The sequence below is a fragment of the Ambystoma mexicanum genome, chromosome 1q (genome assembly GCF_040938575.1).
Source record: "Ambystoma mexicanum isolate Mex_15411 chromosome 1q, UKY_AmexF1_1, whole genome shotgun sequence".
Taxonomy (NCBI): Eukaryota; Metazoa; Chordata; class Amphibia; order Caudata; family Ambystomatidae; genus Ambystoma; species Ambystoma mexicanum.
In genome coordinates, this window is record NC_090922.1 from 1539704987 (window position 1) to 1539729836 (window position 24850).

General features: G+C 48.8%; 1 pseudogene; it reads right to left on the reverse strand.

Annotated features, from left to right (window-relative positions):
- The window catches only part of LOC138551230 (zinc finger protein 268-like), an 83432-nt pseudogene extending 58927 nt beyond the window's left edge, over positions 1–24505 (reverse strand).
- Between the last annotated feature and the right edge of the window lie 345 nt (positions 24506–24850).

Here is a 24850-nt window from a genome sequence, read left to right on the forward strand (position 1 = left end):
ATTTATCAAATATTTGGGCACTGTATTCAGAGATCTGGTGTTCGTAGCCAAAGACCCCATTTTGGCAATTCCCGTTGATCTTCCTGTGTGGATCCAGTGTGAGCACCACATGTTTTGCTTCACCTTTCCCGGGTTGGTCTTAAGCTGTTTGTCGCAAGAGTCAATGTTATTTAAGATTAGTCTGAAATTTGAAGACCAGGATCTCATTACCTCTTCCAGGGTGAATCCTGGCGTTTCCTTGAAGATCTCAAATTGTGCAGGGCTGTCTTCCATGTATAGAGGGAAGGAATTCCAATGGCCTCTCCCATACATACAGACAATGGCCTCTCCCATACATACAGACAAGGTCCAATTACCATCCTATGGCAGCGATGGGTAACGGGTTTGGTAGGCCCAGTAACCTTTTCCAGAAGAGACCTTCTAACAGGTCTCATATCTTCCAAGATGTATTAAAGGCCGTTTCTGCACCATAGGTCAGAACAGGAATAACCGTCTGCTTGTAAAATAGTATGGTCGGTGATAGAGACAATTTCCCATACTTCCTGTTGCCCTTAGGTTCTTTGTTTTCCTCTGTAGTTCCTTGGTCCAAGTATTGTCCTCTCTGTTCTCGTTGCTAAGCATACCGAGGTATTTCGTAACCCCCCACTACTTGCATCAACTCCTTTCCCAGGCACCAGCATCTGCATTTGCACCCTATTCATTTTGCACTGCCTTTGCCTAAATGCCTAGTATATGTATTTGCACCCTATCGGTTTGGTACTGCCTTTGCCTAAATGCCTATATCTGTATTTGCACCCTATCGGTTTTGTACTGCCTTTGCCTAAATGCCTAGTATTTGTATTTGCACCCTATCTGTTTTGTATTGCTTTTGCCGTTTGCTTAGTATTTGCATTAGCACCCCACTGGTCCCTGCATTGCCAATGCCCTTTCTCCATATTAGCATCACATAAGTACTGCCTATACCTAAACTATGTCATTGACTGTACCTAAACTATATTAGACAATCCCACTCAGCCATCCTATTGTCAACTTAGCATACACAATTGACTCAGAAGTGTCACCACTTGAGCCGTGTCTGTCCACAGACCATACCCACCTACTCCAGTATGCTGGCCACTAGTCATCTCACCTGCGCCTTTAGTCTCCAACTCTCACTTATAAGCATTGCAGCCCTCACCTGGCTTTGCCCGCCCCACCTCCGAGGCCAACCTAACTTAACGCACACGAAGACAGGAAACCCTTCCAATATGATATACTCAAGTACTCCCACCCCGGGTCCAACCTTAAAATACCCCTGCAATTTAGCTACCAGGAACGCTAGATTACGCTATAGACTAACAAAGCTTTATGAACCTACTAATAGATCTATGTACCTAGTCAATCAGAAAACAAATTGCCGCTCGAATGGTAAAGCTACCAGCACTGACCCTACCACTAACAGGCTTAGTACCCACACTACTACACTGAAGATCCGGCCCCCAGGAACACCTTGTTCGGTCGCTAATGTAATCCCCAACTTTACAGGTGCCTTAATAAACGCCAGATCTTTGGTCGCTCACGCTATTGAGATTTCCGACCTTATCCAATCGGAGAATTACGACTTTTTGTCTGTCACCGAATCTTGGCTACATGCTGCCGCAGGTCCTGCCCTCATGATGACTATTCCCAATGGCTATACAATCCTTAGAGCTGTTTGAAATGAAGCACGTGAAAGTGGCATAGCCCTCATTGCCAAAGCAAATCTTGCGATAAGATTCGCACCCTCCCTTGATCTTAAATCATGCGAAAATCTCAATGCTAAACTATCCATTGACAAAACCGAGACCCTCACCATCCATTTAATCTACAGAGCCCCAGGTCCCATTGGAATATTTGAGGAGGAACTTTATAATATCTTCTCTAACCAACTAAAAAATTCTTCCTAAATTATCATACTCTGGGACATTAACCTGGGCTTTAATGACCCCAAACACCCATACGAGTCAAGCGTTGCCAATATCCTAACTGACCTTGGCTTTTCCCAGAGAGTGCTCCAGCCCACCCACATTAAAGGGAGAACATTGGTTGGATTGGGTTGCAGACTACAATTGCAACGCCTCTATCTCATCTATCTCCCCTCAAATCTGGACTGACCACCACCTTGTGACCTTCTCACTAGCAACCAAACAACAAACCCCTACCACCTCCAAGCTCGCCCCACCTATACCAATTAGGAACAAAAAGAATATTCCCCCGGATAACCTACTCCCTCTGATTCTCCCCACTCTCAAATCTTTAGCAGAAAATTGGGGCCCAGAGGCCTTGGTGAATGAGTACAGCCTTCCAAGCCAAAAGACTCGCCTTTTATTCAGTTCTCGCCATTCATTCCAGCACGAATCAGAATTTTCACACACCGCTTATTCACGGATTTCCCGATCCATCACCAGCAGTGGCGCAGTAAACCTCCAGCAGTGCCAGTTACGTCCCCCACACCGTCCATTGCGCATGAAAAAGCCATCGAATTCCCCAATACGGCGCAAAGGCCCGTGCTATCTGTGGCCCAGCATATAGCCCCCTACATCGTAATTGCGTGAAGAATGGCATATACCCCGCTCGCGCCAGCCAAATTGCGTGAAAAGGGCCTAGTGAAACCGAGCGAAATGGCGTTCCCTGCTCGCGCCATCCAAATTGCGTGAAAATATCCTTGCGTACCCCCGTGAATATGCATACCCAGCTTGCGCCAGCCAAAGCGTGTGAAAAGTGCATACCGTAACCCAGCAAATACGCGTACCCCGCTCGCGCAAGCCAAATCGCATGAAAATGCCCTCACGTACCCCCGTGAATATGCGCACCCCGCTCAGGCAAGCCAAATCGTGTGAAAGGTGCCTACTGTAACCCTGCGAATACACGTACCCCGCTTGCACAAGCCAAATTTGGTGAAAATGCCCTTGCGTACCACCTTGAATAGGCGCTCTTCGCTCGCACCAGCCAAATCGCGTGAAAAGTGCCAACCGTAAACCCACGAATACGAGTACGACGCTCGCACAATCCAAATCGCATGAAAATGTCCTTGTGTACCCCCGTGATTATGCAGACCCCGCTTGCGCCAGCCAAATCGCATGAAAAGGGCTGCACATGTTGGCATCACCCACAAACACACCCCGCAGGCAGCCCACACCACAAGGGACCCCCATCACTCGTGACCATGCCGGCAGGCAACTCACACCACAAGGGAGCCCCCCCAATCACCCGTGACCATGCCAGCAGTCAGCCCACACCACAATGGACCCTCCCATCACCTGTGACCATGCTGGCAGGCAGCCCACACTATTAAAAATAGAAATCCACACCAAACGAAAAATGTTCATGATAATGGAAATGAAATCAATGAAAATCAAAACGAAATGCAAAATCAAAAGCAATCCTAAAATTCAAAAAGCAAAAATCCAGAAAGTGGTCCATGTCCAAATGAAGTCCTCATGTCCAAACTGTAAAATTAAAAATTAAACCATTTCCTCATGGTGAATAAAAAATCCCAAAAATCCAACACAGTTCAACTATGTACAAGGATGAAGGGTCCTTGATCCCAAAAGTCAAATAATTCCACAGAAAAACAGCAAAAAAACTAACTATATAGAAAAAGTGGAGCAATGTCCATGGACTCCAAATAGAAAAAAAAGAAAGGAAACCTAACACTACAGAACTATAAACAAGGGCGGCGGGCTAGTCCTATGACTCACTGCTGTTACAAACAGTCTTGGCCAGGGCATCATCGAACTCTGTGTCTATAGCCCAGAGGCGGGACTCAGCTCTATCCTCGAGGGCTCGCAGGGACTCTGCCATGCTCCTCTCCATCTCCCTGCCAGTCACTCTGCCCACCTCTCTGCCCGCTGCATAGAGTTCTCCACCCTGGCTATGGTGAGTCGAGCCCTTTTTGCCTGCTGCCGCTCTGCACCCATTTGCTGGCCCATCCGCTGCCACCCGGAAGACACACTTGTTCCTGGGTCCTCCTGCCCATCGGACGATGCCTGCCCACTTGATGTTGTTGGCCCTGAGTCCTGACGCCTCCTACGTCGAGCCTGCTGCTGCCTTGATGCCATGTGCCTGAGACACCACGACTGCCTCCGGGACGATGACAGCATCTGGGGTAGTCATGCACGTGCTCTGCTCCAAGGTGCCTGCACAACCTCCATTGCCAGTGGTCCTGTTGCTGGGGTGACCACCTCTGCTGAACCTCTGACACCCGACTGTGGCAGGGATGGGACCTCCACCAGACTGGCCACGGTGGCTGGGACAGGTCCACAGGGGGCCCTGGTGGCATCTGGCCCGGAAGACGGCAGGGAGGATGACTCGTGCATAGTGGAGGAAGAGGAGGAGGGTGGGGTCACAGAAAGCCCCAGCACATGTTTCAAAGCCGTGACAATGAGCTGTACTAGCCAGGTGAGGATGGCACAGACCTCTTCGTGACGACATGCATGGTCCCGCCAGGAATGACGGTTGTGCGCATCCCGACACCGACTAGCATGAGCTCGACCCTGTCACGGATTGCAAGTTCCGCAGGTAGAGGTGGGTCAGTTGACGTGGACCCCTCCACTACCTGCGGATCGGCCTGGACTGAGGCATGCCTGCAGATGCCCAATGATGCAGATGCAGGATCAGGAACAGGATTAGACACAGGCCCCTCCGTGAGGACCTGTGCTGCCTCCTGCCCCTCCCCCCTGGACTGCACCAATTGCACCTGTGGCATCACCCCCTCCAGGACCCATGTGCGTGTCTGATGCGGCCGCATCCTCCATCTCGCACACCACCAAACTGGATGCCTCTGCACCATCTTCCGCATTAGATTGCCCCTGTGGGGGCACACCTATCCCTTCCGATGCTGAGGAGCCCACGTACAACCTCGCCCTCTTGGACCTCCCCTCGCGGACACGGCACCAGTCCCCTCGCTCCCGGAAGATGTTGAAACCTGGGAGGGTGACTGGGCCATGCATCTCCTCCTGGTGGAGGCATCCCCACCGCTTTGCTCCACAGCGCCGTCTCTGCCCTCTTCATCCATCGGCGCTGTAGATAGGGAGACATTGAACACATGCATCAGGGTACCACACAAAAGTCTGCTACACACAAAGAAAACACACATGAGTGCCACTGTCAAACGTCATAATCATCATCACCCTCCACAACACACGGATCAGTGAAAGCAACATACATACACAAACAAGCATATCACGTGAAACAGACATTCGCATCCATGTCCTTACCAGTGTGTTAAGAAGAGGGGCTGAACCACACATGTATCACAATATATGCACATCACAAGCGCACACACACCACCGGACAGTAGTCATGCATCTGGCCATGTCTACCTCCTGTCACAGTGCATTCGTGGACAACTGGGCTGCATCAGTCAATCACACATCGTGATGCTCATGTGACAGGCAAGCAAACATGTGTGCGTTGCCATATGCAGATGCACATCATGCATTGCAATATAGACACCCTTGATGTGGAACACGCTTCGGTGGACTCACATGCAGCATTGTCATGGCCCTGCACACAGACATCCATACATGAGGAATGCCAGACATAAGGCCAAGGTACACACTTCAGCCACACCTCAATACAAGAACACATGGGCCCTCATTACAACACCAGCGCTAAACCATGGCGCTATTAGCTCCATGGTTGGTGCCGGTGTTGTAACGAGTCCGCCATGGTGAAATGGGGAAATACCGCCCCATTCCAATAGGGCTCAATGGGAATGGGGAAGGCAGCAATTACGGTACCGCAAATTGCGGTACCGTAATTGCCTGCGAGGTCCCTTTACGGGTCCCTACTTTAACGGCGGGTCCAGACCAGCCATTCAGGCCAGATCCTGCAAAGGGACCTCATAGTAAGGCGCTAAGTGGTTAACGGCGCCGCAGCCTTTTACGACGCCGTTAACCACTTAGCGTCTGGGTCGTAATGAGGCCCATGGACACTTACCACTCGACTCTGGATGGAGCTCCAACTCCAGGATCTGGGTGTGAAGTGCTGGGTGTATGCAATCCAGGACCCTCACCTCATTGTTGGTCAACCGGCCCCAGCGCCCCACTGCATCACCAGCCACGAGGAGGTGCCGGGCCTTGCTGAGGGTCCTGGAACTGAAGTCCTCCCAGCGCCTCAGGAGGTGCTTGTAGTCGTGAGGTGCCACCCCCTCCTTGTTGATGGCACCCACAATGTCCTCACAGTTCCTGCTCTGTCCATCCTTGTCGAGGCGCAATGTCGTGGAGAAGAGGGCATAATGCCCCAGGACTTGCTCCACCAGGATGCCAACTTCATTGGGACTGAGCTGGCTGCCCTCTGCCTCTCTGCCGGGGGGTTGCCACTAGCCCCAGATGTTGCTTGGTCTGATATGGCAACCCCAGAGGCAGGTGTGGGTGGGCAACTGGGTCCTGGGACTGGGCTATGGAGTGATGGTACAGCAGTTGGGAGTCTTCTGTGTCAGCAGAGGTGGTCGCAACAACAGGATCCCTGGCAATGGCTTCTGTGCAGGCACCAAATAGCAGGGCACATAGGCACCAGGCACACTGAGTGGGCTGGCAGCAGCAGATGGCTTGTAGGGGGCAGCTCGGGCGTTGGGGGGCAGGTAAATGGCCATCTGGGCAGGAGCGTGGTCTTCCGCGTGTTGTCGCGTGGTCAGCTTGATGCAGAGTGACTCCGCATATGCAAAAACAGCGCGAAAGTGTGGAATTCGAGGAAAGGCCCTTAATGCATAAGTTACATGACGTGCGCAGGCGTTGCCTTCAATACAGGTTAAAGTTCTGCGTAGGGCAGCAGTTCGCTGTGCATGCCTTTCGTGGGGACTGACACGTGAAATTCTGCTTTTTGTGGGTTCACACGCGATTTCTTCACTACGGTTGCAATGCGTACTCCTTGTTTTGGCAGTGGAGCTGCCTACTTGTGTGTTTTTCTTCTTATATCAAGGCAGACGGTGAGTCATGCACGTATTTTTGCCAATGTGGTTGCCCCTGTGTGTCACGTACCCCATTTTCGAGGTCAGAATAGCCTGCGTTTCCCACGCGTACGCCTTTTGGGTGTTCCTGGGTGCCTTGGTGTACTGAGGGAAAATTTTTCCACACACCTACCGAGGGGTGGCATGCATGTCGTCAGGCCGAGTACGATAGTTAATTTCACATCCTTACTGTTCATGGCCTGTAAGAATGTGGTTGTATTTTCCCTTGTTCCCTCCCTTGCCTTGAAGCGCTTTGCAACACATTGTGTATAGGCGCTATATAAATAAAAGATCATATCATATATCATATCATATCATGCACGTTTTTGGTTTTTTTTGGGGTGCCTGAGCGTTGCATGACCCGTCATTTTACCCCAGGGGTCACAGACAGCCTCGCAGGAGCACAGGGGTACTCATTCCATCCAGTACCCTGCTCCCTTCACCCCAATTGCCCAGGACAATTGTTGTGTGCACCTCCCATTCGCACTAGTCCATCAGTGACATGGTTGGGAGGCCACCAAGTGGTAAGGGAGGCAAAGCAGGGCAACCTCCCAGAGGAAGCCGCGGTGGGGCACATGGCCAGGGTGGCCAGGGTGGGGAACCTGGGAAGGGTGGTCCACGAGGGCAGGATGTCCAGGCACATGCTGGGACAGGTATGCCGCCCACCCTCCCCCAACAGGTCAGGGACATGCTGCTGCTGCAGACATCCCCAGCACCCGTCTGACCCGACAATCAATGTCATCTACTGTCAAGGGCAGCCAGGTTGTGGAAGTTGCAGGTGCAGCTGTGGAAACCACCACCCAGGATCGGGGACAGCCAGCGCAGGCTGCATTGGAACAGGGTGACTCCCACGCAGATTTGCGTGTTGTGAAGTCCAAGACACGTGTGGCTAAGGTGGTTGTGACCAAGTCACGTGTATCTGGGGCAGTAGTGACATCTGCTGCCCCGAGTATCCAGGTTGTGGAAGCTGTAGGGGCAGATGCAGCTAACACCACCCCGCCTGTGAGTCAGCCAGCCAGGACTGTGCTGGTCCCAGCCCTTGGCACTGAGGCAGTTGTGGTGCTGGGTCCTGGCGACAGCACCCAGCAGCCAATGCCTCCAGTCAGACCTTGGGCCTCATTACAACCCTGGCGTTAAGGGGTTAACGGCGCCGTAAAAGGCTGCGGCGCCGTTAAAACCTTAACGCCAGATTCCCACTTTAACGCCTGCTTTTTGCAGGCGTTAAAGTCCAAGGCGCTAAGCGACCTTGGTGCTAATTACGGCACCGTAATTTACGGTGCCGTAATTAGCGCCTTCCCCATTCCCATTGAGCCCTATGGGCCAAAAATGGGAATGGGGAAGGGGCCATGGTGAATGGGGATTTACCGTCCCGCCAACCTTGGAATGGGGCGGTAAATCCGCCATCCACCATGGCGGAATCCGGCATGGACCATGGTGCTAATAGCACCATGGTCCTACGCCAGGGTTGTAATGAGGCCCCTTATGTTGTCTTGCCATTGCTTGTTCCCATTGTCCTGTCCACCTGCGCACCTACCCCTACTGACCTTAGCGGCAGGAGCCACTCAGAGTCTGCACAACTTCCCAAGAGGAGGAAGGCTGTTCCAGCGCAAGAAGCTGGGACCCCAGACACGGCTCAGGCCTCCGGCACATCAAGGAAGAAGAGTTTCAATGAAGTGGAACTGGACTCTCTTGTGGGCTACGTGTCGGGACACAAACGCAACATGCTGGTGACGGCAGGGTGCAATACTACACCTGCCCAGCGTAAGGCCCACTGGCCATGCATCACGGAAAGTGGAAAGCGTCAGTGCCATGGGATTTGAATAGCGCACAGCTGATGATTGCTATAAGCGTTGGACTGACCTCTGACGCCGAGCAATGAACAAGCGGGCTTCTAATTACGCCTCTACTCTGGTGAGTGGCAGTGGGCCACCAGCAGAGGACGATATACTCACTACGCACGAGGAGATCGCTTCTGCGTTCATCGATGAGGCACAGATCCAAGGAGTGGGAGACATGATGGATTATGATGCAATGTCTGCTGAGTGTTGATGCGTGTGTGTCCAGGCCATGTGTATTTTGCTTGGGTGATGTGTTGTGATTGACTGCCAGTTCAGGCTATGTAGTCATGACTGCCATCTGTGACCCATGCAATGCTTGACAGATACATGCTTGTTGTGATGCAGTCTGCATACAGGCCATGAGCTACACACGGAGGCTATCCTCATCACCACACCTGCGGCCTGCTTACATGCCAATCACTCAGCAGCCTCTCTTTTCTATGATCTTTCTTACAGACATGTTTTGGATAGCCTGTGATGATCTTCTACTCCACAGTGGGCCCTGTCGTCACATGACTGACGTCTCTGTGAGGATACCATGAAAGCTGGTCCTCCTCAGGGGCATCCTTCCTTGCCGCTCTATCCACCAGCAGCTCAATGTCTCCATGGTAATGGTGTTTCACATGTTGTACTGCTGCAACAGGCTGTTCCCAATTGTCTGTGGATATACTCTCTTCCCTCTGCAACTCTGCCATACCTGGACTGTGTGGTACATCCTCTGTCTTTGATGCAGGGTGTGTCACTGGGACTGTGCAGATGGTACAGGCTCACAGTGGTCATGAATGTTCATTCATGGACCATGTGCATTCCCAGAAAGTCCATATGAGTCTGTGGCAAGCTACTCATTCCACTCCATCGTATAGTATTTGATCATTCCTTTCATGCTGACTCAGGGTCAGTTCATCATCACATCCATTTTTTGGGTGCCCTCGTCTGTGTCGAGCGAGTCCTCTGGTCGTCTGGTACAGCCTCCCTGCCTCTAGGCAACTGCTGTTGTTGCTCCTCCATGTATGTGTGAACTTTTGATGCTTCTTCATGTGTTGTGCTTCACGTCCTCCTCTCGTCTGCTGTAGTCTCAGATGACTGGGATGGTGCATTTGACACCTGGCCACACTGTCTGCTACAACACAGTACTCGGTTGCACAATTCTGAGCCATGCACTGCCTCCAAGCTATTCCCTGCACTTGGGGGCGGGCGGTACTGTATCCCTAAAAAACACTGCCAACACTTTGGACTTGATGACTGCACTTGCCCTTACACTGCCATCATGACACGACATTGACATTTCTGCTTTTGTGTTGTAATGGATAGCTGAGGCTGTACATGTGTACTGCACTGCACCCACACACTGCAGAGCCCTGTTTCACCCTTCAACATGCCTATGCACTTGTGTCATGTCAAAGTGACCTAGCATTGATGTATCCATGTGCCTTCCTTCACTGTATTGCAACACACTAGCGTTGTTGCATCCTGTGTCACATGTGTCCTTTTTGTCGTTGTTATTTCCATGTACTGTCTAATGTCACGGACAGTGCTACTTAACTTCACAGTTTGGCCATGGCTATGCTACGTGCCAGCTGTTAGTTATAATCTGGCAATTTGATGTTAGGTCTATGCCAGGCAGGAGCTCGTGTGTGATGCAGGTGCCATGCAGCATGCAGTACATGTGTTGGCTTCATATTTGACACACATACATGTCTCCTTACAGTGTCCTCTTCCATTACATTGGCACTGCGTGCATGCATGAGTTTGTGTCATGTGTGACATGGCTGCTTCATGTGTTGGCTGTCAACATTGTGATGCCTACGTGTGTGTTAAGTGCTGTTGACATGTGTGCTCATTTGTTTTTTTGCTTTTTTGAGATGATGAGGCACCGGGAGCGGAGGAGGAGATAGCGGAGGTAGTGGAGTGTTCTGAACACCAACCAGGCACCAATGGACGGCGTGGTGTGTTTGCCCATGAGCATCCATTGGTGGTCCAGACCATTGTTTCCATGGGTGGCTCTGGGTACACCACTGAAGATCTCTATGCCTCTGATGCTGAATCAGATGTTGATCGATCTATGCCGTTGCAGGTGAGTGATTCTGCAGTGGATGCTGTTCTGTCCAACACACCTGCAGAGGTGGTAGAGCCCTCAAGGGGCCAGTCAGTGTTGGTATGTCCACCTGTGGTGGTTACGGATGCAGGGTCACACTCCACACCAGTTGCTTCTGTTCCTGGGGCAGCAGATCAATGGAGGAATGCAGTCCTGCAGCCACAGGCAGCGTCAGCACAGCAAGGACCAGGGATCCTTGGGCCCAGTGGTTGTGCTGTCAGGCAACGGGGTGGCCGTGCGCCACCCGGTAATACTGTGTGGGAGAATTCCATGTATGCCATTGCACAGCAACAACGGGCATCAATTGAGATGATGGCTCCGGGCATGGAACGTGTGGCCGATTACATTCTCCCCCCTGGACGGCAGGTGGAGCTCATGCAGCAGGCAACGCGGTCCATGTGCCGCTCACACAGGCAGGACATTGTGGCAGCCAACAGGGCCTGACAGGCTGAACTGGAGGCTCTGCGCACAGCCATTTCTGCTGAGGCAGAAGCTCACAGGGAGGTCCTGAGGGAAGAGAACATCTCCCTCAGAACTACTCTGGCTACACCTATGATGAGCCAGAGGACATGGGCGGAACAGCAGATGGAGCAGCTGACTAACACCATCTCGGCTGAACACCATGCGAAACATGAGGAAGTCTGTGTGTCAATTGAGGCCTTGCAGGCACAACTCCGTATTACACATGAGACCTTGCAGGAGGAACTCTGTGCTAAACGTGAGGTACTGCATTGGGACCTCCGTTCCATTATCCTGCAGAACCAGACCTTCCACACCTGCATGCTTGCTGCCATGGAGGGGCATGCTGGGGCTATGCGTGGGCAAGCACCCTTACCACACACACCTCCTGATATTCAAGCAGAGGGTGACGACACTTCTCCCACTATGGCCGGGCCGTGCAGACCATGAGCCCATGGAGGATATTTTTTATATTTCTCAATATCCACACATGTGGGTGTTGAGGTGCACCCTGCACCGCCCCCCTCCTGGGTGTTCCCCTCTCCCCCGGTCAACCCTGGCCATTTTTATTTTGTCTATTGTGCATTCATATGACAGTGTGTTGCTTTGTGTGGCATTGGAAGGCATCCACTGTGTGTTCTGGCTGGGCCCATACAGGCATGTCTCGTGTTTGTGTTTGAGGCTTGGGGTTCAGACACATATGCCACTCCTGCTTCCCCTTTCCATGGGCTCGCAAGGATGGCACCGTGTGACAGTGACTTATACAGAGGCATTGGGCTTCCATAAGTTGTGTAGCCAGTCTGAGGTCCAACCTGTGTATACACCCCTCATGGAGATTCATGATGGTTTCTCCAGTGCATGGTTGGCCTGCATTTTGGTTTGTATATTGTGAAATGTGCATGTTATCATGTTGCTTATTCATGTATTTCCTTGCATGTCTCCATTGTCGATGCACTTCATGCTGTATGTGGTACCCGGCACACTTTGGCTGGAAACGACACATTAAAATTGGAAGTGTGCCGTGTGGTGGCAACGTCACATTGGGACACTTGTGCTATAGTGATTGGTCATTTTGTGACATTGTCACTGTTGGGTCCTGTGTTCATGATATCTTATGCTGGTGAATAGATATTCCTGTGTTGGGTTTGCTTTTGATGTGTCAGGGAATCTGCAAGATTTCTCCATTGAGGAGTAGTCTGCAACGGCAAATTATGCATGGTGAATGTACGCAACACCTAAGGTTCATAATTTTCACATGCAAACATACATTCAAAAACCCTGCAAACCCCCACCCACAACACGCCCCCACACCCAACACCCCCACAACATAACCCCATGCACACCATACTCACCTTCTGAGATGCGCTGGGTCCCTGCTACACCAGTTCCCTTTCACTTACGTGATCAGTGAGCGAAGCACCAGGGTCCTTGGATTTCTTTTTGTTTGGGGTGCAGCAGCAGGGGTTTCCACTCCGCAACCACCGCTCACTATACTGTGTACTATGGGGAGCAGGGTTTTGCAAGGGACACACCCGCAGCCACCCGTTTTTGCAAACTGGTTATCTGATTTATTTTCTCAGGTGTGCTGTGGGGGTGTTCCCTGCAACACTAGCTCAATGGGCCTCTTTCCGGGTTTGGAGGTAACCATGGAGTAAATTACTCCATGGTTGCCTCCAATACCGCTCCGACTCCTCCATGGTGAATGGAGTAATTTCCGGTCCATTCCAGGGTTGGAGGGACCGGAAATTCCCCATTCACCTTTTGCCCTTCCCCATTCCCATTTCAGCCCCATAGGGCTCAATGGGAATGGGGAAGGAGTAAATTACGGCACCGTAATTTACTCCAAGGTCACTTTGCGGGTCCCGTAATTTACTCCTGCTAAAAGCAGGAGGTAAAGTGGGACCCGCAAAGGGAACTCGGAATACGGAGGTAAGGGATTACCGCCATCGGTGCCCTTACAGGCGCCGGTAATCCCTTACCTCCAACCTCGGAATGACCCCCAATGTACTGTATGGTGTGGTGAGCGGGGTGTTGCAGGAGACACACCCGCTGCACTCGCATTAATTTTTGTATATTTCTTTTTATTACCTAAGGTGCATGGCACCAAAGGTTTGGACATTTGGTGTACAAACCTTTGGTGGCATGCATTTCCATACTTTTAGTATGGTTTGGATCTTTTTTGTTGATCATTTCATCAGATTCCGTGTTGGAGGGAATTGTCTCTGGGCTGTTTCCATTTGTCACGGTCCACCTTGTCACTGTTGTGTCATATGTTGTGCATTTATTTTTGAGTTTTCACATTGCATGCCATGGCATGGTGTGTAGGGCGGGTGACAAGGGGTTTGGGAAGGTTTAGGTGACATATTTAGTATTTGGAGGTGCTGTTTTGCATGGGGCAGAGGGTTCTGCACCTTGCATGTGTGCCTTTTGGTCACACGGGATTGGTTTTGTTTTAGTAGCTAGGGATGCACACAATGTAGCACTTCCAAAGACCTATTCTCAGGGTGGTAAGGTTGTGACAGTTGACTGTCCATTTGTCATCATCGATTGCCACCTGGAATGTGGCAGGCCTGTGTGCACTCCTCAGGAATGGGATTTTAGGTGAAAAATGTTGTGACAAGCTGGGTACGGGCTGCCTTGCCACGTGCCTTGCTATCCTCCTCCTCCTCCTCTTCCTCCTGCTCCTCCTCCTACGCCTCCTGCGGTATGCCACGATCACTGCTGCGTGTAATGGTACATTCATCGTAGCTGTATACGGTTGTTTGCTGTTTGCGCGCACTTTTATACTGCGCAGGGGTGCTTACGCCTGCTTTCGAGTGGCGTACGTGTTTCCGGCTTTGCACGTCTTTTGGCGCACACAGATTATACCTGTTTGATTCCACGAATACGTGTTGTTGGCACGTGTGTGGGCGTTGCAAGGATTTCGCTGCAGTACTTCTCCCGTAATGCCCCCATTTCCGCATGTTCTTCCCCATTCCATATGTTACGCCCCCTTTTTAGGTATGTACGCTGAGCGTTGTGCGCCTTCACTGGCCGTCTCACGCACAGCATTCGGGATGTCGCAATGATGTGGGACACACGCGCGGATTCGGCGCAGGTCCCAGGTAAGCCACGCGCAATGTGTTCCATGAATAGGGAAATGGGTGCTTGTGTGCGATTCGCAAGCGTGCGCTGCCTTTTTCACGCTTGCATCCCGTTTTCGGCGCACATTGATTCCATGAATTACCCCGTAAAAGTCCTAAAATCCAGCAAAGTTGCTGGGGGTCTCTAAGGCAGAGAGAAATTAGCACATTTCTGAGAATTCTTCCTAACACCTAGAGCTCACATTTGAGCCCTCTTGAGATAAGCCTGACTGCTCAGTCACTCTACCAATTTGTGTAGTACATGCTCATACCAAAGGTTGGGTTAACTATTGCCATGAGGACAAGGCTGGTGCATTTTCCCACAGGGTACCGCATTCAATCTTGCCTACCACGGACATATAAGGGCCCTGGACACCAATCTCAGCGGTAAGCGACAGTTAAGGAAATGGGCCTCATTACGACCCAGGCGGTAAGTTACCGCCTGGGTCGTACCTTTACCACCATGGCGTAAACTACGTTTACGCCATGGTGGTTGGCGGACTTACCGCCCCATTCTGAGGTTGGCGGGGCGGTAAGTCCCCAATCCCCATTTACCCTTCCCCATTCCCATTTTTGCCCCATAGGGCATAATGGGAGTGGGGAAGGCGTTAATTACGCCACCGTAAATTACGGTGGCGTAATTAACAACAAGGTCCCTTAGCGCCATGGATTTAGGTGTTAAAACCTCCATGGCGCTAAGGGACCTCGTAATCAGGCGGTAAGGGTCGGCGCTGTTTACGCCGCCGTAAACCCCTTACCGCCTGGGTCATAATGAGGCCCAATGTGTTGTTTCTTTGCATTCAGGGAGAGTAAAATATATCAACGGTCTAAGAAACTGCACCTTCTGTTTCTGCATTATGTGCCCAGTCCTTTCACTTCATATGTAAGGTTTACAAGTATGATTCTGGTCCGATTTTACTCCCGAATTGAAATCAAATGATTTTTTATGAAGTAAAAAAGTAATTAGCTTTGCTAAAAGGGATACTTTATACTTATTAAAAGATGTTCTTTCCCCTTAGAAAGCCGCTTGAGATCGGGCAGCTCCTTCATATGCCACTGTTGTGCTGGTAAATATCAGTAGAACTTCATGGGTAGAGGCAGTGGGCAGGTACCAATGTGTTTACTGATTCCCATTTTTGTTGGGCTTATTTGTACTCCTTGTTTTCTTGTTCTGCAAACATTCTGTTTTTAGTAAGTACAACTGAGTGCTGTGTATGCCTCTTAAGAGTAGGGCTGGTCTCAAAGCAGTGCTGCCACAGCTCTCCTCACGGGACACTCTACTGTTCATGCTAAGCAGTAGCACAGGGATTCCGATTATCATACTCTTGAGTAGTTATCATCCTGACACATGATGAGAGGCGTATTCTCCTGGCCGTTGATTTACTTCACTAAAGGGGCACATGAACTCTTATGGGTATGCTTTCTGGTACACTCCTTTTAGCTGCCATTGTTTGATCTGGAAAATTATGTATCATGTCTGAATTGTTTTCCAGCCGCATCGGTTGTGATGATCAATATTTGTTTTTTGTAATACAGAAGTGTTTTGTTTTCCTAATGTTATAAATCACGTTCTGCATTGTCTCTGAGCAGTGTCAACACATTATTAGCTGTACCTGAAACTATTGTTTATACTGAGCACAGGTTGTGGGACCATGTGTGGCCTAAGCGCTTTGCGCAACAGGAGGCGGATTGAGGCACAGACACATTGAAAAAAAACTCAAGAACCCCCCCCCCGGACCCGATGGGATTTCAAACATGGACCTAAACCCCTCTCGCCGAAGTCTGGGCTCCACTCAGTGAAGTGATAATTATCACCTGCTTGCAGTCAGAATCACTCCCAGACTCATGGAAAACATCAAACGTGGTCCCCATTTACAAAAAGGGTGACAAAGGGAACCCAGGAAACTGTCGTCCGATAGCCCTGTTGGATGTCCTTGGAAAACTCTTTGGGGCTTTGAACAAATTTGAAACCTGGGCCATATCCTTGCAATGCACGAATACCTTCCAAGCCGGATTCGTTAAGAACTTGGGAACCTCAGCAAACATCATGCTTTTAAGTACATTAAAAGCAGAAGTATTGGAAGGAAGCCTTAGAGTTTATTTGGTGTTCACAGACTTACAACCGAGTAAATCGAGAAAAACTGTGGTCGAAGCTGACAAATTGGAAATGTCCCACTTCAATCTTAGAACCCATTAAAGTGCTACACACTGGAACAACCATGAGAGTACGGCTCAGTGAGGCGGGACTCCTCTCCGATGAAATAGCGACGTTCAGAGGGGTAAAGCAAGGCTGTCCATTGGCTCCAGCATTGCATAATTCCTATATGGGCGACTTCATGGCAACAGAAAAAACTATTAGATCATTTCCTCCAAAGATAGCAAAAGACGCTGTACGCTGATGACATCATTCTGCTTGACCAGACAGCAATAGGCTTACAGCGAAAACTGGATGGTCTGCTCGCACACCTGCAAGAGAACGACTAGAACTGAATTCCAGCAAAAACAAAATCATGATCTTTGAGAGAACCATCAAGAGACACGAAAAAGCTCAATGGCACATTGCAGGAGAGTGACAAGAGAAAGTCAAAAGTTTTAAATATCTGGGTATAACAATAAACGGCAGTCATCAGGAGACAGCACTGCAGGAAACTCTCTGCGTTAAAACCAAGAGCTTGACGTGACAAATGAAGATCCTGGACAAAGAATGTGGATGTTTTTCTCTGAAGCCAGCAATAAACCTTTACAAAGCAAAGGTCGTACCATCAATTACCTACGGAGCAGAAGCACTGCCCTCAATCCCTGATAACATCTGGATAAAACTTGAGGGATACTTTTGGAGGAAAGTGCTAAACCTACCTTTGTCTACTCCAATGGCTCCAATTAGGAGAGAATTAAGCCTGGTGTCTTTGAAAGGTACTGTTGACCTAAATGGTATCATGTTGTTCCGAATTCCTAGACAACAAATATTTGAGATCATCCATGATGAGATGAACGGCAGAAAAAACCAAAATGTTGCCCTGATGGGCGAAAAAGAACCAGACACTACTGGAAAAGATAGGAAGCACAGAGGAGGAACTTGAAAATAACACCATGAAAACAAAAATAAATCTGACAGAGTGGGACTGGATCCAAAAGCTAGAGGCAGCCACCAAGAACAAACTTACTACTCATCTACCAATAAACACACACAAATTAAATATCCCAATGCAATATTTGGGTAAATTTCCAAACAAGAATTTGAGAACAACTTTCTTGAGAGCTCTGCTACTTCTATTGAAAACAAATGAGATTTTGGCAGTAAGGGGCAGGTCAAAGCAAAATACCTGCCGGTACTGTGACCATAAAGACACAGCGGAAACAATTAGACATCGGCTGCTTTCCTGTCCAGGAACGTCAACAAAAAGACAGATGGATATGGGCCATCTCTTTAAAGATGCACGGATCAACTAAGAGGAGTATTGGTGGAACCACCTGATAAGCGGACAAAGCACAAAAGCAGTCATCGCGGTGGGATCAATTCTTTCAGAACATTGGCCTGGATACAAACTGGGAATAGGCAGACTGAATGGCAGTTAATGTGAGAATGTCACACATTAACTTTGATGACTTTCGACTATAACTTTTAAAGTAAATGAAGATAAGGAAAACAATGAACTTTTTGCACCTTTTTCTGTTACAGAAGTCAAAGTCTTGCAAACATTGTATAAAAACAATGGAGTCAAGTAATAAAAGAAACAAATAATGCAGCAGCAATTCTTCTTCTACCAGCTGGGCTTCAAGGATGAGCTTCAAGTTTCAACTTCTGAAGAAATTGGTAAGTGAGAGGTCCCCAGATATACACATCTGTCCCTCGTTCACTCTGGCTGAGACAGGCTCAGTCAGCCAATCACACAGAAGGGCATTCAGGCAGGCAGGCAGACAATCAGGCACACATGCATTCAGGCCATTCACTTCCACCCAGGCACCCATAACACTGAATGGGTATTGGGGCAATCACCCAGCCTTTCAGCACACCACACTGCATTCATGTCAGTTTCAAGCAGAGCTGTCTCATTTATTGTGTCACACACAGAGAAACCAGACACCCACCCATAACATAGAATGCATATTGGTCACACACTAATGATAATGATAATAATGATAATGATGTGTTATTTATAAAGCGCCTTAATCCAGAGAGCTTTACAGAGCACATATTTACATACAATATCACACAACCGAAATTGGTACTCATTTATCGACATCGGAAGGATGGAAGGGTGAGTTGGCCTTGCTGGGTTCGAACCTGCGACCTGCAGATCACGCTCAGATCGCAGGTCCCACCCAAAGGGTGTACCCACAACATACAGTCACTAGGAAGGCTCCAGCCAGTCTGGTCGAGACTTTCCCACAATATCATATACGGTTCTTCCACCCAGTCAGGGGAAGGGACAGGGCTTCCCAGGAATTTGGGAAAACAGGGTAACAGGCAATAGAAACCAAGAAGCCCCAGGGGCCACCTTGCCTTCTAACAGCAATCCACTGATTCCTATGGCAGGGCCTGGGTATCCCAAAATGGAGGATACTCAGAGCTCCTGTCATATCAGCATGAAGCTGCCACCAGCTCATACCTTGCTCTGTGGGCAACACACAGGTGCCCAAACATATAAACTAGGGATGCAGTGGTGCAATCCCACCCATGGGTGTCAAAAGGTTATCCCAAGGGTCTATGTTCACCATGACCAAAAATAGGAAGAGCTGCTCTGCCAGGGGTTCCACTGGACTCCTGTGCAGAAAATAACAGAACAGACATAAGGAAGTACAGGACAAGGACATGGAGGCCCTGTCCCTCCAAGGCATTTCCAGCATCACAGTAACCCATTTGCATCATCCGTGAAGACTTTTCCCCCAATAGGGGGGCCCACAGAGAGTATGAGTGTGTCCTGTTCTAGCAGTAACCGAAGACCCTGAGGAAGAACCGGTGGTAGCAGTTCAGATGGGACCGGGGCAAGGGGATTTTCCGTTATTTATTTATTGTATTTGATTACACGGCCAAACCGTTGGGTATCACGGCGTAGGTTACATATATCTTAGTTTTCATTGATTTTCAATGCAAAAGTAGTTGTAGGTTACAAGTATCATGGCATAGGTTACACATATATCTGTTAACATATCAAAGTTCAAGGTTTGAGGGCTGTTAATGCAGTATTGATCACTTCATTCCCAGTGGTGCCAAACCCTGCCACTATTCTTCCATGCGTCCCAAACACCCCTCCCCAACCCCCCATGCCACCCACTGGATCTTTGTTCCACGCTCTTCTCTGCCCCCATACATAAAGATAGTAAACATTGCTTTGCATTTTGGCTTACAGGAGCCCAACACACCTGATCACCCAAAGGATATACAGAGGGCCCCACCCTCTTCTCACAACAGCTAAAGGAGCATTTAGATGAGAACATTACCTGGCATGCCACTGTTAATCCAGTACGTCGATGACTTGTTGATGGTGTCACCATCATATGTTGCCTGTAAGCAAGACACAAAGGTACCAATGACTTCCCTGGCTGAGGGAGGATATAAAGCATCCAAATAGGAGTTACAATTATGTCCAGAGAGTTCATTATCCAGGAAATTATATTATGAAAGGTTATCACTTCACATAATCCTCCCGTAAATAGGCCGTTAATAAAATCCCTAAACCTCAGACTATGACCTAAAGGAGCTAAATACCCTCCTCTGAAAGAAATGCCTCCTCCCCGACACCTAGGACCACACACCCTCCACTCCCCATTCTACCCGAGACTGGGTTATTTGACCCCACTGTATCCTCCCATGGTTGCTTGTAGATACTTTGCTGAGGAATTGCCCTCCTTCCTCTCTAGTGTTACCTCACTGCACACTTGTTTTTCTGCTTCCCTCACAGTGTTCTTCTTTCCCCTCCTCTAGTGTTCTCACTGTCCACTTGTTTTTCTGCTTCCCTCACAGTGTTCTTCTTTCCCCTCCTCTAGTGTTCTCACTGCACACTTGTTTTTCTGCTTTCGTCACTGTGGTCTTCATTCCCCTCCTCTAGTGTTCTCACTGCACGCTTGTTTTTCTGCTTCCCTCAATGGGGTCTTCCTTCCCCTCCAGTGTTCTCACTGCACACTTGTTTTTCTGCATCCCTCGCTGTGTTCTTCCTTCCCCTCCTCTAGTGCTATCTTCCTGCACACTTGTTTTTCTGCTTCCCTCACTGTATTCTTCCTGCCCCTCCTCTAGTGTTAACTCACTGCACACTTGTTTTTCTGCTTCCCTCACAGTTTTCTTCTTTCCTATCCTCTAGTGTTCTCACTACACGCTTGTTTTTCTGCTTCCCTCACCATGTTCCTCCTTAACCTCCTCTAGTGTTCTCACTGCACGCTTGTTTTTCTGCTTCCCTCAGTGTTCTTCTTTCCCCTCCTGTAGTGTTCTCACTGCACGCTTGTTTTTCTGCTTACCTCACTGTGTTCTTCCATCCCCTCCGCTATGGTTATCTCACTGCGCACTTGTTTTTCTGCTTCCAATAAGTACCATCATAATAAAGAAAAACTAAATGTGAGCATTTTTGGGGATAGTTTGTTACTGGTGGTAGTGGATTGTAGGTTATGCTGAAATAGTCAAACCGCTTAAATAGTTTACCCTCAAAATGAACTCCAGAAGCTGAGGAAGGCTTTGCAGTGATAAAAAGCCTGTGTACTTGAACCTCCTGCTTTGGAACTTCAGATTATAGAAAGGGATTTACTTTCTATTGCCATGTGAAGGGTTTGCTTTGGATTTTCCATTACAGGCCCACTGCTTAATACAGTAAGGAACTAGATTATGTAGCCACAGGAATGCTGCTGGGTCTGAAATCTGTGGTTGCACCGGAATCAGCAGTAGAGCAGAGTGTGTGCATTGTGTGAGGATCTGCCCACATGCTGGAGTTTACCAGCTATTGAAAACACAACCTCAGTACATGTTTTGCCCAATGCCAGCTGCAAGGTGTGTCCTACCCTCCACCCCCAGCCTGATAACTCCCTTTACCCTCAGCAGAGCTCCACACCAACCTTATTCTTTATGCAGAGAGCACCAAGGGTTGGTATTCAGTGCCCAGAGACATGCAGTCCCAAAGAATGATTTAGTTGTCAGTCCTAATGATCACTCTGTGTTAAACTGGCAATAGTGTTGCTACATATATAATAGCTCACATATGTGTTTATGTTGCACTTGAAAAGCCATCTGTTCATTATTCTGTGTCCAGCATAGATGAGGGGGACTTAGAGAGCTGGTTGCAACCAGGTCAGCTTATCAAGCTATGGGCTGTGACAGAGGCGAAGGGGGGCAAATTTGTCTGTTTCAGCCCCTACAAAATATATTTTTGAATTACATTTTAATCACTGTATATGGATAATGTGCTTTGAAGTGCACATGTTTACCCCCATTTAAAGTCTTGTTAAGGGGCTGGGATTGCTTCTTATGCTTCTATATTCAGTGCGACATGGGGCCACTTTGAAAACATTTTCCAGGGCTTCTTATGATTCTTAGTTCAGCGATTGGCACAAGGGGAGAAGAAGAGTAGAGAAATGGAAGTGGTAACAGGGAGGGCACGGGCAGGCAGGAGACAACATATATCACAGCAGTTATTTTCCTTTTGTTGTCCGTGCTTCTTACTTTTGCTAAACACTACGACACACCAATAATGTATTCAATCCTGTGGAAAGCAAACAGTTTCATATGATTAATTCATCTAAATACTGCAAGAATTGAGATGATGGAGAAAACATACAATCAAAATTTCCAAAGAAAGAGCTGAGTATCTCATCCCCAACCATCAAAACCCGTTCTCCATCACATACACAGGAGAAATGCTTAATGGAAGAGTTGCATTGGAAAAGCAGAGACAAGTCAACATTTTGCTAAAAAAAACTCCCTTTTTACTACAAGGGTGTGAACTAGCCATACTGCTTAGTTTGTGTTGCATTTTCACCATACAGCATTTGAGATGTAAATGAGCAAGAGAGAGGGCCAGAGGTTTCAGGAACACACCACCGCTCAGAACTTCGCAGAGTGACTGAGGATACCCGAGCTGCATCTTCACCAGCAAAGCCGGACCACAGAGCTGGTAAACAGACATACTCAGTGCTGAGAACGGGCCCTGTGCCTATCCTGGGGTAGATTCGCCTGCTCTGTGTCCTGCATCTGTACTAAAGCTAGTAAACCAGCCTCATGCCTGCTATGATTAGATCAGGCCTTGAGCCTATGCCGGGGTAGATGCACCTACCATGTGTCCTGCATCTAAACCAAAGGTATTAAACCAGCCTTGTGCCTGCTATTATTAGATCAGGCCTTGAGCCTATGCTGGGGTAGATGTACCTACCCTGTGTCCTGCATCTATACTAAAGGCAGTAAGCCAGCCTCGTGCCTGCTATTATTAGATCAGGCCTTGACCCTATGCTGGGGTAGATGTACCTGCTCTGTGTCCTACATCTATAATAAAGGTAGTAAACCAGCCTTGTGCCTGCTATTATTAGATCAGGCCTTGAGCCTATGCTGGGGTAGATGTACTTGCTCTGTGTCCTGCATCTATAATAAGGTAGTAAACCAGCCTGCTATTCTTATATCAGGCCTTGACCCTATACTGGGGTAGATGCACCTGCTCTGTGTCCTTTATCTATAATAAAGGTAGTAAGCCAGCCTCGTGCCTGCTATTATTAGATCAGGCCTTGGGCCTATGCTGGGGTAGATGTACCTGCTCGGTATCCTACATCTATACTAAAGGTATTAAACTAGCCTCGTTCCTGCTATTATTAGATCAGGCCTTGAGCCTATGCTCGGGTAGATGTGCCTGCTCGGTGTCCTGCATCTGTACTAAAGCTAGTAAACCAGCCTTGTGCCTGCTATTATTAGATCATGTCTTGAGCCTATGCTAGAATGCAAATACCATCAATGTGGAATGCTGATGTTGCCCTTGAAAAGGCATCTATTCATTATTGTGTCCAGCGTTGATGGGGAGACATCAAGGGAGCTGGTTTTGATCACTGCCAGGTTAGCTTATCAAGCTATGAGTTATGAAAGGGGCAAAGGTGGCGGGGAACAGAGATTATTGGATATCTATAGGTTGTTGGCTTGGATGGAAAGGCACATTTGTCTGCATCAGCTCTAAAATAAAGTTTAAAACATGATTTTGTATTACTTTTTGGAGATAATGTGCATTGAAATGCACACTTTTGCCCCCATTCAAACTCTCCATTAAGTTTTGGATTTTCTTGTTATGCTTCTCTCCTCAGTGCAACAGGGGACCACTTTGAAAACATTCTCCAGGGCCACTTCTGGTTCAGCACTTGGTCCGAGAGGAGGAAAAAGAGTAGAGAAATGGAAGAGGCAAGGAGTGGGCTGGGGGCACAGGTAGGCAGGGCAGGAGGCAAGCTGCCTCACAAGCAAAGCACAATGTGTGCAGAGACACAGCAGTTACTTACCTTTTGTAGTCTGTGCTTCTTACTTATTGATGAACACGAGGTCACACCAGTAGAGTGTTCAGGTCTGGAGGAAGCAAACATTATCATATGATTAATTCATTGACAACAAGAATGATCTCAAGTAAATACTGCAAGCATTTACATATATAATCAAAATGCTGTCTGTCACCCCCCTACTCCCAGTATATCACCCTCCTTCCTCCCAGTACACCACCCCCTTCCTACCAGTATATCACCCCAGCCCTTCCTGCCAGTATAACACCCCCTCCCTCACAGTAGATCACACCCCTTCTTACCAGTATAACACCCCCCTTCCCCCAGTATATCACCCCCTTCCTCCCAGTATAACACCCCCTTTCCTCACAGTATACCGCACCCCCCCCATAACACAAACAGGAGAAAGACTCTTTTCACCCCAGGGGTGTGTAGACTGGCCCCGTGACTCATCTGCAGTAACTTATGGCAAAATGACTGCTTCCTCGCTGCTGCGGTCTTTTCACCCTAGATCATGAGCTAAGGAAGAGGGGGGGCTGGGGGCCCCAAGAAGACACCCACAGAAGGACTCGCCTTCAGCAACAAAGCAACGAGCATGCGCAGTGCATAGATACTCATTAACCGAGCATGCGCAGTACAGAGATATTAATCAACCGAGCATGCGCACTGCAGAGATACTGATCACTCAAGCATGCTCGCTCGGAGACATCGATTTATGGAGCACGAGTAATCGGGAGTTCTAGAGCGAGCATGCGCACAAACGAGGGACAGGAAAGAGCGTGCTCAGAAGACCCATATTATCGAGCGGAGAAGACGCACAAGGGAAATGCAGTACAAGGCAGGCGCATCACAGCGAAAGTGCGCATGACTCGGAGGCGCCCACTACGGTGCAGAGAAAAAAACATGCGCAATGATGATCTAA